This window comes from Peromyscus maniculatus, chromosome 1 (assembly GCF_049852395.1).
Source record: "Peromyscus maniculatus bairdii isolate BWxNUB_F1_BW_parent chromosome 1, HU_Pman_BW_mat_3.1, whole genome shotgun sequence".
NCBI classification, from domain to species: domain Eukaryota; kingdom Metazoa; phylum Chordata; class Mammalia; order Rodentia; family Cricetidae; genus Peromyscus; species Peromyscus maniculatus.
Window position 1 is genome coordinate 112,513,525 of NC_134852.1, and position 13,163 is coordinate 112,526,687.

Here is a 13,163-nt window from a genome sequence, read left to right on the forward strand (position 1 = left end):
CAGCCAAGTTCTTGCCCCTGGGCCTCCCTTCAACACTCAGACCCATGAACTGCAGGCAGAAGAGGGCTACAGCTCAGCAAGAGGCAGCAGCTGGATCAGGAGACCAGGTAGCACAAGCAGCAGGGTTGCTGTAGATGGGAGGAGAAAGGAAGGATTCATGTGGGAAAGCTCAAGACAGGGATAGCGCTCCTAAACATTCAGAACTTTACATCCAGCTCAAAACCCAAGAGAGTAGGCTCTAGGGGGCCAGTTGCCTGGCTAGACACTTCTGGCTTCCTCAGGATTCCTAAAGTACTCAAGTACCAGGATGAGAGCAAACTGATGGATCCCCATCACTTCCAGGGTCCTGTGCTCTAAGACACTGACTGGGGATAAAAGTCTTTCCTATCCTGAGACTTCATAGCTTTCTAGAGAGCCCAACAGGCTTCTCCTTCTTCACCCAAAAGGAGGTTCCTGGGTCTGAACCTTCTGAAAGTCCATTGTTCCAGCAATGTGTATTCCTTCTATGCCAGCTGGTGTGAACCAGAACCTACCTGTGACTCTCAGCCTGCTTGGACTTCAACCATTTGGCCCAGAAGGACAGCATCTTTCTGACTGAATTGGGGGCCTGGGTAGGGGTCATGGTTTCCTTGGGCTTGATATAAATTCCAAATTTCTCTATGCAAATGCATGAAGCCCCTGTGATCACTTCTGTAGTTCCACTTCTTGCTCCAAAGACTTCCTATGTTTCCAGAAACTCTATATTGTCAAAGCTGATTAGATCTAAGAATGCTCTGTACTCAGTAGTCTAATTGTACCTCATTTCTGGTTCTCCCTGACCTCTCACTCAAACTTAACTTCCTAGGACAATATTTCGTGGAGCCTGGATGTAAGTAAGTAATCCAGACACTATGCAGATCCTGAGTGGTGGGCAGTAGGAGACAAAATCTCTAGACTGTAAGCAATTGATTTTCCTGTGAATGTTGAGACCTACCCCATTATGAGTTTGGATCAGATGTCTGACTTGTGCACATGGGTCTTCATCTTTAAAAATAAAAGACATTTGTCGATTGATGTCTACATGCCACGTAATACATCTTGAATGCCTCTCTTTTAATTCTCAAAACAATATTACAAGAATATTTGTCATTTGGGTCTTTAGGGTTCAAAAAGGGAAATGAGCCACAGACATTTGATAACTTGCCAAGAGTCACAGAGCTAGTGATGCTTGAATCTAATTACTATTAAAAAAGAGCATTGTACAGTAATTTTCTCTGGAAATATTAAAGAAGGATTGCTATCATAAGTGATATTTGAACTATGCCTTGAAAAGTAATCACCAAACTAAAACTGATGGTATCTTTGCTTGCATAGAGTAAGAAATGTGGTCAAGGGGAGAAGAGAGAATCCAGGCCACAAGGAATGATGGGTATACAGCCATAGAGATCCCAAACACAGGGAAGTTTTGGTTTAAAAGGATAAATATCCACTGACGGCACTTCTCACTCCTCACAGGGCTGGGCCTGGTAATAAGTATTTTCCTGAAGTCCCTCACTGTGTTCAACCATTCCTAATACACCTGCACTGACGTATGTGCCACTTGGCTTACCAATGCTACCCTCCATCATTCTAGGCACCCTCACCATGTACATGGTCAACCAGGTGTCTTCTGGTAGGGAGCACCCCTCTTCCATTTCATGATGTCCCCACCAGCTCCACCTCTAACACAGACCCAGACTCACCTGAGCTGCTGAAATGGCTCTTGTCGGTAGAACCGCAATAGAAGCAATTGAAGTTGCTCTTCTCTCTTTTGGGGGAGTGCAGAAAAATTTTGTCATACCCTTTTCCACTTGCTGTTTTGTTGGCTTTGTGAAATACTTCATAGCCTGGAATTAACACCTCTCTTCCTCAGGGTACTAGGAAAATGCTTTTTATAAACCCCCAAGCAGGTCCTCATGATAAACAGTGTCCCACTAGCACCACCAAAGCCATCAAGAGCTGCTCTCTCATTCAAAGATGAAGAAGTGCACTGCCCAAACCACACAGAGCCCTTCCCACTGTAATGAAATTTGTTCCTGGTGCCTCAGTAAACATTGTAACAATTATTGTTACTCAGAAACTGAAGGGCTCTTGTTAAGTAGTAATGGAAGGCCTTGTAATGTAAAAGTAATGAAAGTTATGAGGATTTTTCTTGAACTCTCTAACAGCTCTGTTAAAATCTTTGTGTATTTTCCCAGTGTAAAGCCGTTCCATGGAAATCTTGGAAACCTTTGGGATTGCTCATGATGTTTTTTTTATCTTCTTCCATCTTTTCTCTGCCTTTTCCCACTCAAGTTTTAATTGCCCATTCATGTTGAAGTCTTCTTGTAACAGCTGTGGTGCTTTTCTCTCCTTGTCTCCAACACAGCCCTCATACTGATCATCAAATGCATTGGGAGCCATGTCCAGGTTGGAAGGCTCAGTCAGGCCTGTCACCTGAAAGAGAGAAGTAGGGTTCTTTGTTACTTGCTAAGTGTACTATGTTATCAGCATGTGCTGGGTGCTGTCTGGAGCCTACAGCATGAGATACTGCATACGCCATCCTCACACATGGCACATGTATGGACACAATCTCATTATGGACATTATAAGGAATGCAGAAAGGTAAGACTGAGATCTCTGATTCTTTTGTGTTTATGGATACTATAATATTCTTCTTTAGTCAATCAAATTTTTATTCAGTATATAAAATAACAAACCTCATTATGACATTTTCTTACATGTATAGGATTATATATTGTGTTGCTGGAGGGCTTCTCTCCAGGTTCCACTAAGCCCCGCAGTCCCACAATCCATGTATAAAATAATTACTCAGACGCTTATATTACTTATAAACTGTATGGCCATGGCAGGCTTCTTGCTAACTGTTCTTGTATCTTAAATTAGCCTATTTCTATAAATCTATACCTTGCCACGTAGCTGGTGGCTTACCGGTGTCTTTACCTGTTGCTTGTCCTAGTGGTGGCTGCAGTGTCTCTCCCTCCTTCTTCCTGTTTCCCCAATTCTCCTCTCTCCTTGTCCCGCCTATACTTCCTGTCTGGTTACTGGCCATCAGTGTTTTATTTATATAGAGAGATATCCATAGCACTTCCCCTTTTCTTCTTTTTTTTTTAAAAAAGGAAAGTCTTAACTTTAACATGGTAAAATTACATATAACAAAACAATTATCAAGCAAGAATTACAGTTACAATATCAAAGAAAATATCCTACCTATCTTATATTTGTGAGTTTAAGGTTTTATATCTAACTTATCTTTTATCATAATTAAGGAAATTTGTAAGTATCTAGTCTTTAAACACATGAAAGACCTACAGAATATGGCATTTAAAACGTTTAAAAAATTTAGACATTCTGGACAGTGAGACATGTCTGCTCCTGACAGCACTAGATTTACTTTGGAGAGGAGAATGGGCATCGAAGATACTCCATATGGAGTTTATCTTCACCTTGGCAAAAATAGCCATTTGGGCAAGAAACTGTTCTTGCCTGGTCTGCTTGATAAACTGGACATGTAGGACCCATAGGAAGGTGACCACTGAACTTTGCTTGATAAAATGGTCCTTCAGGTTCCTGCTTCACAGAGGAAACTGCTAGACATTCTACAGGACACAGAAAAAAGTGAATGAGAGACTCTAGGCCTGTGGGCTGAAGACAAATGCCCCAACTTTACAAGAGAACTTTGGATAACTGTCCAGGCTGTCAGCTGTCTCTTGTCTACCCTGCAAGACTCCCAAAAGTTGCTTGCATCCTTCCCCCATTTCTCAGGTAGTATTATATCCTTCTTAGGTCTTTGATGTGGTTAAAGACTACCTATCTATCTGAAATATATCTATGTATACCTAGAAGACTTAACTAACATGGCTATAAATATGATTATAATAGATGACTAATTATTAATCTATTTCTTAATTATCCATTACAATTTTAAATGAGTTACATAAACATAATACCTCAAACAAGAATAGAAATATATATATATATATATATATATATATATATATATATACAGTATAACAAAATCAACTTCAAGTTTGTGTCAATAAACTTAAATTTATACCAATATAAAACATTTTAAACATAAACTAAAATCTATACCAATGTAAAACATTTAAAACAAGTTGTTCTTTAAAAGTAGGTTCATTAATCTACCCTTTTGTCTTATCATCTCTATATCCTATGTATCTATATCAATATTGCTCATATTCACACCTCATACATCCCCTTGCCATATTGCTATTATATGTACATTACTTCTTCAAGATTCATGTTTCTTCCTAGATTGCACTTTCTCCCCTGGGCTCCATATTAGGGTCCATTTCCCTGACAGCCTTATGGGAGGACAGATAGGTCCTAGTAACCCCAGGTAAGACACTGCCCATCACCCAATAAACCTCTTTAAGCCTGTCCAACAACTCCAGATTGCACCCCCACTCTAGTACTCCATATCCCGGCCTACTACTTTGGAAGAAGTCTTCAGCCTTTCCAGAGGCCAGACAGGTTCTAGGAACCTCATGTAAGACAGGGCCTACGACCAGCTAACAATTTAAAACCTCCAAAAAACCCAGACTGCCCCCCCCCAGACTCCACATTAGGGCCCACAGCCCCAGCAGCCTTAGGAGGCCAGGCTTGATGTAGAAAACCACAAAACCCCCTATGAGCCTGCCTAACAACCCAGACTGCAACACACATACCCAAGGCTACAACTTTGGAATAAGGCTTTGGCTTTACCAGAGGCCAGACCATGTCTAAAGAAACATAGCCCCCCCAAACCTCAGAAGGAACACCCTACTGGACCTGAAGACATGTTAATCACAAGAACCCTGGCCATTTAGGCCAGAAGATTAGAGAGGAAAGAAAAACCAAGGGAAAAAAAAACACCCATTCAACAAAGACAAACGCAGAAATCAACACCTAGACCTATAATCATCCTAAATCCAGATGCCTAAATGCCAAAGTAAGAACACAATAGTGGCCGGGCGTTGGTGGCGCATGCCTTTAATCCCAGCACTCGGGAGGCGGAGGCAGGCGGATCTCTGTGAGTTCGAGGCCAGCCTGGGCTACCAAGTGAGCTCCAGGAAAGGCGCAAAGCTACACAGAGAAACCCTGTCTTGAAAAACCAAAAAAAAAAAAAAAAAAAAAAAAAAAAAAAAAGAACACAATAGTGGAAAGGGCAATATGTCACCACCAGAGCCCAGCTATCCTACAACAGCAAGACGTGAATATTCCAATGAAGCTGAAGCACAAGAAAATGACCTTAAAATGACTTTATGAAGATGAATAGGTCCTTAAAGAGGATATAAAGAAATTCCTTAAAGAAATTGAGGAAAAGACAAACAAAAAAATTGGAAGAAATCAATAAATACCTAAAAGAAAACCAAGGGGAAAAAACCAAACAGATGAAGGAAACTGTTCAAGACCTAAAAATGGAAATAGAAGCAATAAAGAAAACACAAACCAAGGAAATTCTGGAAATGGAAAATCTGGGTAAGTGAACAGGAACTACAGATGCAAGCATCACAAACAGAATACAAGAGATAGAAGAGAGAATCTCAGATATTGAAGACACCATAGAGGAAATAGGTTCATCAGTCAAATATATATTAAATCTAAAAAATTCCTAATATAAACCATCCAGGAAATATGGGACACTATGAAAAGACCAAATCTAAGAATAATAGGGATAGAAGAAGAATCCCAGCTCAAAAACCCAGAGAATATATTTAACAAAATCATAGAAGAAAAATTTTACAACCTAAATAAGGACAAGCCCACAAAGGTACAAGAACAGCAAATGGTTTGGATTAGAAAAGAAAAGAAAATCCCCTTGCTACATAATAATCAAAACACTAAACATACAGAACAAAGAACGAATATTAAAAGCAGCAAGGGAAAATATGGTGATATGTTGTGTACTCTGATAAACTCGCCTGATGATCAGAGGACAGAGCCAGCCACTAGATTAGACATAGAGACCAGGCAGTGGTGGCACACACTCTTATTCCTAGCATTTGAGATCTTATGCCTTTGCTTGGGAAGCACACATGCTTTTAATGCCAGGAAGTAATATGGCAGGGCAGAGAAAGGTATATAAGGCATGAGGAAACAGGAACTCACTCTTGAGGCTGAGGTGTTTTTTTTTGTTGTTGTTGTTTTTTTTTATAGAGTATTTTTTTAAATACATTTGTTTTTAAATTTCTATGTTTTTTTTTTTTTTTAAGATTTATGTATTTACTTATTTATTATGTTCTGCCTGCATGTGTCCCTGCAGGCCAGAAGAGGGCACCCGATCTCATTACAAGTGGTTGTAAGACAGCATGTGGTTGCTGGGAATCGAACTTAGGACCTCTGAAAGAGCAGTTGGTGCTCTTAACCACTGAGCCATCCCTCCAGCCCCGAGGCTGAGGTTTTTATAGAGGTAAGAGCTAATGGCTGGCTATTCTGCTTCTCTGATCTTTCAGCTTTTACCCGAGTATCTGTCTCCAAGCTTTTTATTATAAGACCTTTTAAGATTTGTGTTACAGGAAAAAGGACAAGTGACATATAAATCACACCCAACTTCTCAACAGAGACCCTAAAGTCCAGAAGGACTGAAACTGATGTCTTGCAGACTCTAAAATACCACAGATGTCAGCCCAGATTACTATTCCCAGCAAAACTGTCAATCACCATAGATTGAGAAAACAAGATATTTCATGACAAAATCAAATTTAAACAATATCTATCCACAAAACCTACAGAATGCACTAGAAGGAGAACTCCAACCACAGAAGTTAATAGACTCACAAAAATACAGGCAATGGATAATCTCACACCACCAAAAAGGAAACACACATACAGACAGACAAACATACACACACCACCACGACCACCAACACTACCAACACCACCAAAATAACAGGAATTGACAATCATTGGTCATTAATATTCCTCAATATTGATGAACTCAATTCACCATCAGAAGACACAGGCTAACAGAAAGGATACAAAAAACAGGATCCAACATTCTGCTGCATACAAGAAACACACCTCAACATCAAAGATAGTCATTACCTCAGAATATAGGGTTGGAAAAAGATTTTCCAATCAAAAGGACCTAAGAAGCAAGCTTGTGTAGCTATCCTAGTACCTAAGAAAATAGACTTCCAACCAAAATTAATCAAGAGAGAAAGAGAAGGGCATTTCATTCATCAAAGGAAAAATACACAAGATGATGTCTCAGTTCTGAACATCTATTCCCCAAATGGAAGGGTATCCATATTTGTAAAACAAATTGCTAAAGCTTATATCACATGTAGAACCCACACACAATAATAATGGGAGACTTTAACATCCCATTGTCACCAACTGACATGTGATCCTGATAGAAACTAAACAGAGAAATAATGGAACTAACAGATGTTATGACTCAAATGGATTTAACAGGTATCTATAGAACATTTCACCCAAACACAAAAGAATGCATCTTCTTCTCAGCACTGCATGGAACCTTCTCCAAAACTGACCACATACACGACCACAAAGCAAGTCTCAAAAGACACAAAAAAATTGAAGTAAACCCCTGCATCTTATCAGACCGCCATGGATTAAAGCTGGATTTCAACAACAACAGAAGGCCTACAAACTTGTGGAAGCTGAATAACTCTACTGAGTTACCTCTGGTCAAGGAAAAAATAAAGAAAGAAGTTAAAGACTTCCTAGAATTCAGTGAAATTGAATGCACAACTTCCCCAAACTTATGGGATACAATGAAAGTGATGCTAAGAAGAAAGTTCATAGCACTAAGTGCCTTCATGAGAAATTTGGAGAGATCTCATACTAGTGACTTAACGGCACACCTGAAAGCTCTAGAATAAAAATAAAGAGACACACCTAATAGGAGTAGACATCAGGAAATAATCAAACGGAGAGCTGAAATCAATAGAATAGAAACAAAGAGAACAATAAAAGAATCAATGAAACAAAGAGTTCGTTCTTCAAGAAAATCAACAAAATAAATAAGCCCTTCTCCAATCTAATTAAAAAGCATACAGAGAATATCTACACCAATAAAATATGAAATGAAAAGGGGGACATAACAGCAGTCTCTGAGGAAATCCAGAGAATCATTAGGTCATACTTCAAAAACCTGTACTCCACAAAATTGAAAAATCTAAAAGAAATGGATATATTTCTTGATAGATAGCACTTACCAAAGCTAAATTGAGATCAGATAAATAATTCAAATAGACCTATAACCCCTAAGGAAATAGAAGCCGTCATTAAAGTCTCCCAACCAAAAAAAGTCCAGGGCCTGATGGTTTTAACACAGAATTCTACCAGACTTAAAAAAAAAAAAAAAAAGAGCTACGGGTGGTGGTGGCGCACACCTTTATTTCCAACACTCAGGAGGTAGAGGCAAGCAGATCTCTGTGAGTTCGAGGCCATCCTGGGCTACAAAGTGAGTTCCAGGAAAGGCACAAAGCTACACAGAGAAACCCTGTCTGGAAAAATAAATAAATAAATACATACATACATACATACATGAATACATAAATAAATACATAAATAAATAATTTACAAAAAGAGCTAAAATCAAAACTCTTCAAATTATTTCACAAAACAGAAACAGAAGGAACATTGACAATTTTTTTCTGTGAGGCCACAGCCACCTTGATACCTAAACCACACCAAGACCCAACAAAGAAAGATAATTACAGACCATTTTCACTCATGAACTTTGATGTAAAAATACTCAATAAAATACTGAAAAAACAAATCCAATAACACATCAAAAACATCATCCACCATGATCAAGTAGGCTTCATCCCAAAGATGCAGGGATGGTTCAACATATGGAAATCTTTCAATGTAATCCACCATATAAACAAACTGAAAGAAAAAAAGACACATGATCATTTCATTAGATGCTGAAAAAGCCTTTGACAAAATCCAACACTCCTTCATGATAAAAGTCTGGGAGAGATCAGGGATACAAGGGACATACCTAAACATAATATAAGCAAAATACAGCAAGCCAATTGCCAGCATCAAATTAAATGGAGAGAAACTCAAAGCAATTACACTAAAATAAGGAATGAGAGCAGGTTGTTCACTGTCTCCATAACTATTCAATATAGTACCTGAAGTTCTAGCTAAAGCAATAAGACAACTAAAGAAAATCAAAGGGATACAAACTGGAAAGGAAGAAGTCAAAGTATCATTATTCTCAGATGATATATGATAGTACACATAAGTGACCAAAAACAAAATAAAAAACCCTACAAGGAGTCTTCTACAGCTGATAAGACCTCTAGTCAAATGGCTGAATACAAGGTTAACTCAAATCAGTACCCCTCCTATATACAAACAATAAACAGGCTAAGAAAGAAATCAGAGAACCAACACCTTTTACACTAGTCTCAAATAATATAAAGTATCTTGGTGTAACTCTAACAAAGCAAGTAAAAGACTTGTATGGCAAGAACTTCAAGTCTTTGAAGAAAGAAATTGAAGAAGATATCAGAAGATGGAAAGATCTCCAATGCTCATGGATTGGTACGATTAGCATAGAAAAAAATGGTGATCTTACCCAAAGCAAGCTATAGATTCAATGTAATCCCCACTAAAATCCCAACACAATTCTTGACAGACCTCAAAAGAACAATACTCAACTTCATATAGAAAAACAAAAATTCCAGGATAGCTAAAACAATCCTGTACAATAAAATAATTTCCGGAGGTATCACCACCCCTGATTTCAAGTTCTGCTATAAAGCTGTCGTAATAAAAACCTCATAGTATGGCATAAAAACAGACAGGTGTATCAACGGAATTGAGCCAAAGACCCAGATGTAAACACACACATCTATAGACACCTGGTTTTTAAATAAAGAAGCCAAAGTTATACAATGGGAAAAAGAAAGCATCTTCAACAAATGGTGCTAGTCTAACTGGATGTCAGCATGTAGAAGAATGCAAATAGAGCCATGTATATCACCTTGCACAAAACCTAAGTCTAAGTGGATTAAAGACCTCAACATAAATCCAGATACACTGAACATGATAGAAGAGAAAGTAGGAAATAATCTCAAATGCATTGGCACAGGAAACAACTTCCTGAACAGAACACCAATCACACAGGAACTAAGATTGACAGTTAATGAATGAGACGTCATGAAATTGAAAAGTTTCAGTAAGTTAAAGGACACTGTCAATAGGGACAAAATAGCAGCCTACAGAATGGGAAAAGATCTTCACCAAACCCACATCCAACAGAGGGATGGCTGATTTCCAAAATACACAAAGAACTCAAGAAACTAGATATCAACAAACCAAATAATTCAATTAAAAATGAGGTACAGATCTAAGCAGAGAATTCTCAACAGAAGAATCTCAAATGGCTGAGAAACACTTAAGGAGATGCTCAACATCCTTAGCCATCAGGGAAATGCAAATCAAAACGACTCTGAGATTCCATCTTATACCAGTCAGAATGGCTATGATCAAAAACACAAGTGACAGCTCATGCTGGAGAGGATGTAGAACAAGGGGAACACTCCTCCATTGCTGGTGGGAGTGTAAATTTTTACAGCTACTTTGGAAATCAGTGTGGTGGTTTCTCACAAAACTGGAAATCAATCTACCACAAGAGCAAGCTACACAACTCTTGGGCATCTACCCAAAGGATGCTCAATCATCCCACAAGGACACTTGCTCAACCATGTTCATAGCAGCTTATTTGTAGTAGCCAGAACCTGGAAACAATCTAGATGCCCCTCAACCAAGGAATGGATAAAGAAAATGTTGTACATTTACACAATGAAGTATTACTCAGCTGTTAAAAATAAAGACACCAAGAAATTTGAAGGCAATTGGGTGGAACTAGAAAAAAATCCTCAGTGAAGTAACCCAAACCGAGAAAGAAACACTCACTCATGAGTGGATATTACCTGTAAAATAAGGATAACTATGATACAATCTACAGATCCAGAGAGACTAGGTAACAAGGAAGGTTCATGGTGAATCTGGGGAAGGGAAATAGAAGAGATTTTGTGAGTGGACTGAGGGCAGGTGGGGATGGGAACATGAGCAAGAGGTTGTGGGGGCATAAGGGAAGAGCACTGAAAGAAACTACTAGAAAGAGGAGGCATTTCAGGGTCAGGTAAAAACCCGGTGCAAGGGAATCTCCCAGTAATTTACAACCCCAGCTAAGACTCCAAGCAATAGCAGATACATAGCCTGAACTGGCCATCAGCTGTGATGAGATTGGTGCCTAGCCCAATTGTCACCAGAGTAGAGCCATCCTGCATCTGATGGAAACAGATGCAGAGACCCACAGCCAAACATTAGGCAGAGTTTGGGGGAATCCTGCAGAAGAAGAGGAGAAAGGAGTGTAGGAGCCTGAGAGGTCAAGGGCACCACAAGAAAACACAGAATCAACTAGCCTGGGCTCATAGGGGCTCACAGAGACTGAACTGACAACCAGGGAGCCAGCATGGGACTGACCTAGACACTCTGCATATATGCTAAGTTGTGTATCTTAGTCCTCTTGTGGAACTCCTAAGAGTTGGAACAGGGTTGGGCTCCAACTTTTTTTTACTGGCTTTTGGGACCCTACTCCTCATGCTGGGTTGCCTTGCCTAGTTTAATACATGGGGGGGGGGGTCCTTAATCTTACTGCAACTTGCTATGCCATGTTCTGTTGATACTCATGAGAGACTTGCCCTCTCCTAAACAGAAAGAGAGGAGGAGTGGATTGGGGGTAGGAACAGAAGGGACTTGTGGCGGGGACAAATCAGGAGGAGAGGAAGGAGGGAGAAAAACTACAGATGGAATGTAAAATAAATAATAAATTTATTTATTTAAAAATTCATGCTTTCTAACATCTTCCAACCAAATAAGGAACCCTGGGATCTGTAATACCACAAAGATGTGGGCAGGGGAAGGCAGGGGAAGGCAGGGCCAGCAGACCATGGGTTGAGAACCTGCTGGATTAACAACCAAGTCAGGAGGAACACATGAACTTTTGGTGTCATCTTCAAGTTCAAACACAACTGTAAGGAAATACAAGACAATGAAAGAGGGGTACACACAGTATTGTAACAGTCTGTTGATGGATCAGCTCTGGGTTAATGACTGAACCTTTATTTCATATCTCGAAGTCCAGGCTCCTGCTCACACTGCTCCCACAATGGCTTACCAACACTCTGTGAACAGCTCTGCTTGGATACTTACCAGAGATGAGGTGACTGACATCCTGTCTTCCTAGTAAGGAGGGATGATGGATCAATCCTGGTAACACACAGGATTTATTTATTTATTTATTATATATACAGAAGAGGGTGCCAGATCTCATTACAGATGGTTGTGAGCCACCATGTGGTTGCTGGGAATTGAACTCAGGACCTCTGGAAGAGCAGTCGGTGCTCTTAACCTCTGAGCCATCTCTCCAGCCCAAGAACACATCTTTTAAAACTCTATAATTAGCCGGGCGTGGTGGCACACGCCTTTAATCCCAGCACTTGGGAGGCAGAGGCAGGCGGATCTCTGTGAGTTCGAGGCCAGCCTGGACTACCAAGTGAGCTCCAGGAAACCCTGTCTCGAAAAAACAAGAAAAACAAAAAACTCTTTAATTAAAAATGGATTTTAAAAAAAAGCAAAGAAGAGGATAGAAGCTAAATTTGCATGGAGCTGGAAGGAAAATGGGATTAATTAAGCATATCCTGAAAAATCAAGCAAGTATAGAAAGTAAAGAGTCTATATACATAAGAGACTATGTACATGGATACCAGTTGCTTCCTGCAGGACCTGGGAGGTAAATTGTGTGGTCCTGCATTATATTTTTAAGTCTCTAGGAAGACTGAGAGCCTCATATCTGTCCATCCTTTATCTAGATCTGATCCCATCTCCCTACAGGGGCTATTTCTTGCCCAGAACTGACTTTCTGGCTTTGACTCTTGAATCATAGACCCGGCCCTCTCCCTCCCTCCCTCCCTCCCTCCCTCCCTCCCTCCCTCCCTCCCTCCCTCCCTCTCTCTCTCTCTCTCTCTCTCTCTCTCTCTCTCTCTCTCTCTCTCTCTCTGTCACACACACACACACACACACACACACACACACACACTTATACCCACTACAGCCATCAGTTTTTTCTCAGGGTCCCCTCAACT

General features: G+C 39.9%; 1 protein-coding gene and 1 pseudogene across 1 annotated transcript in view; both read right to left on the reverse strand.

Moving 5' to 3' along the window:
- The window catches only part of LOC143268052 (T-cell ecto-ADP-ribosyltransferase 1-like), a 40,635-nt gene that overhangs the window by 11,779 nt on the left and 15,693 nt on the right, over positions 1 to 13,163 (reverse strand). The window lies entirely within an intron of this gene.
- LOC102918378 (T-cell ecto-ADP-ribosyltransferase 1-like) lies at positions 1,668 to 2,560 on the reverse strand (annotated as a pseudogene).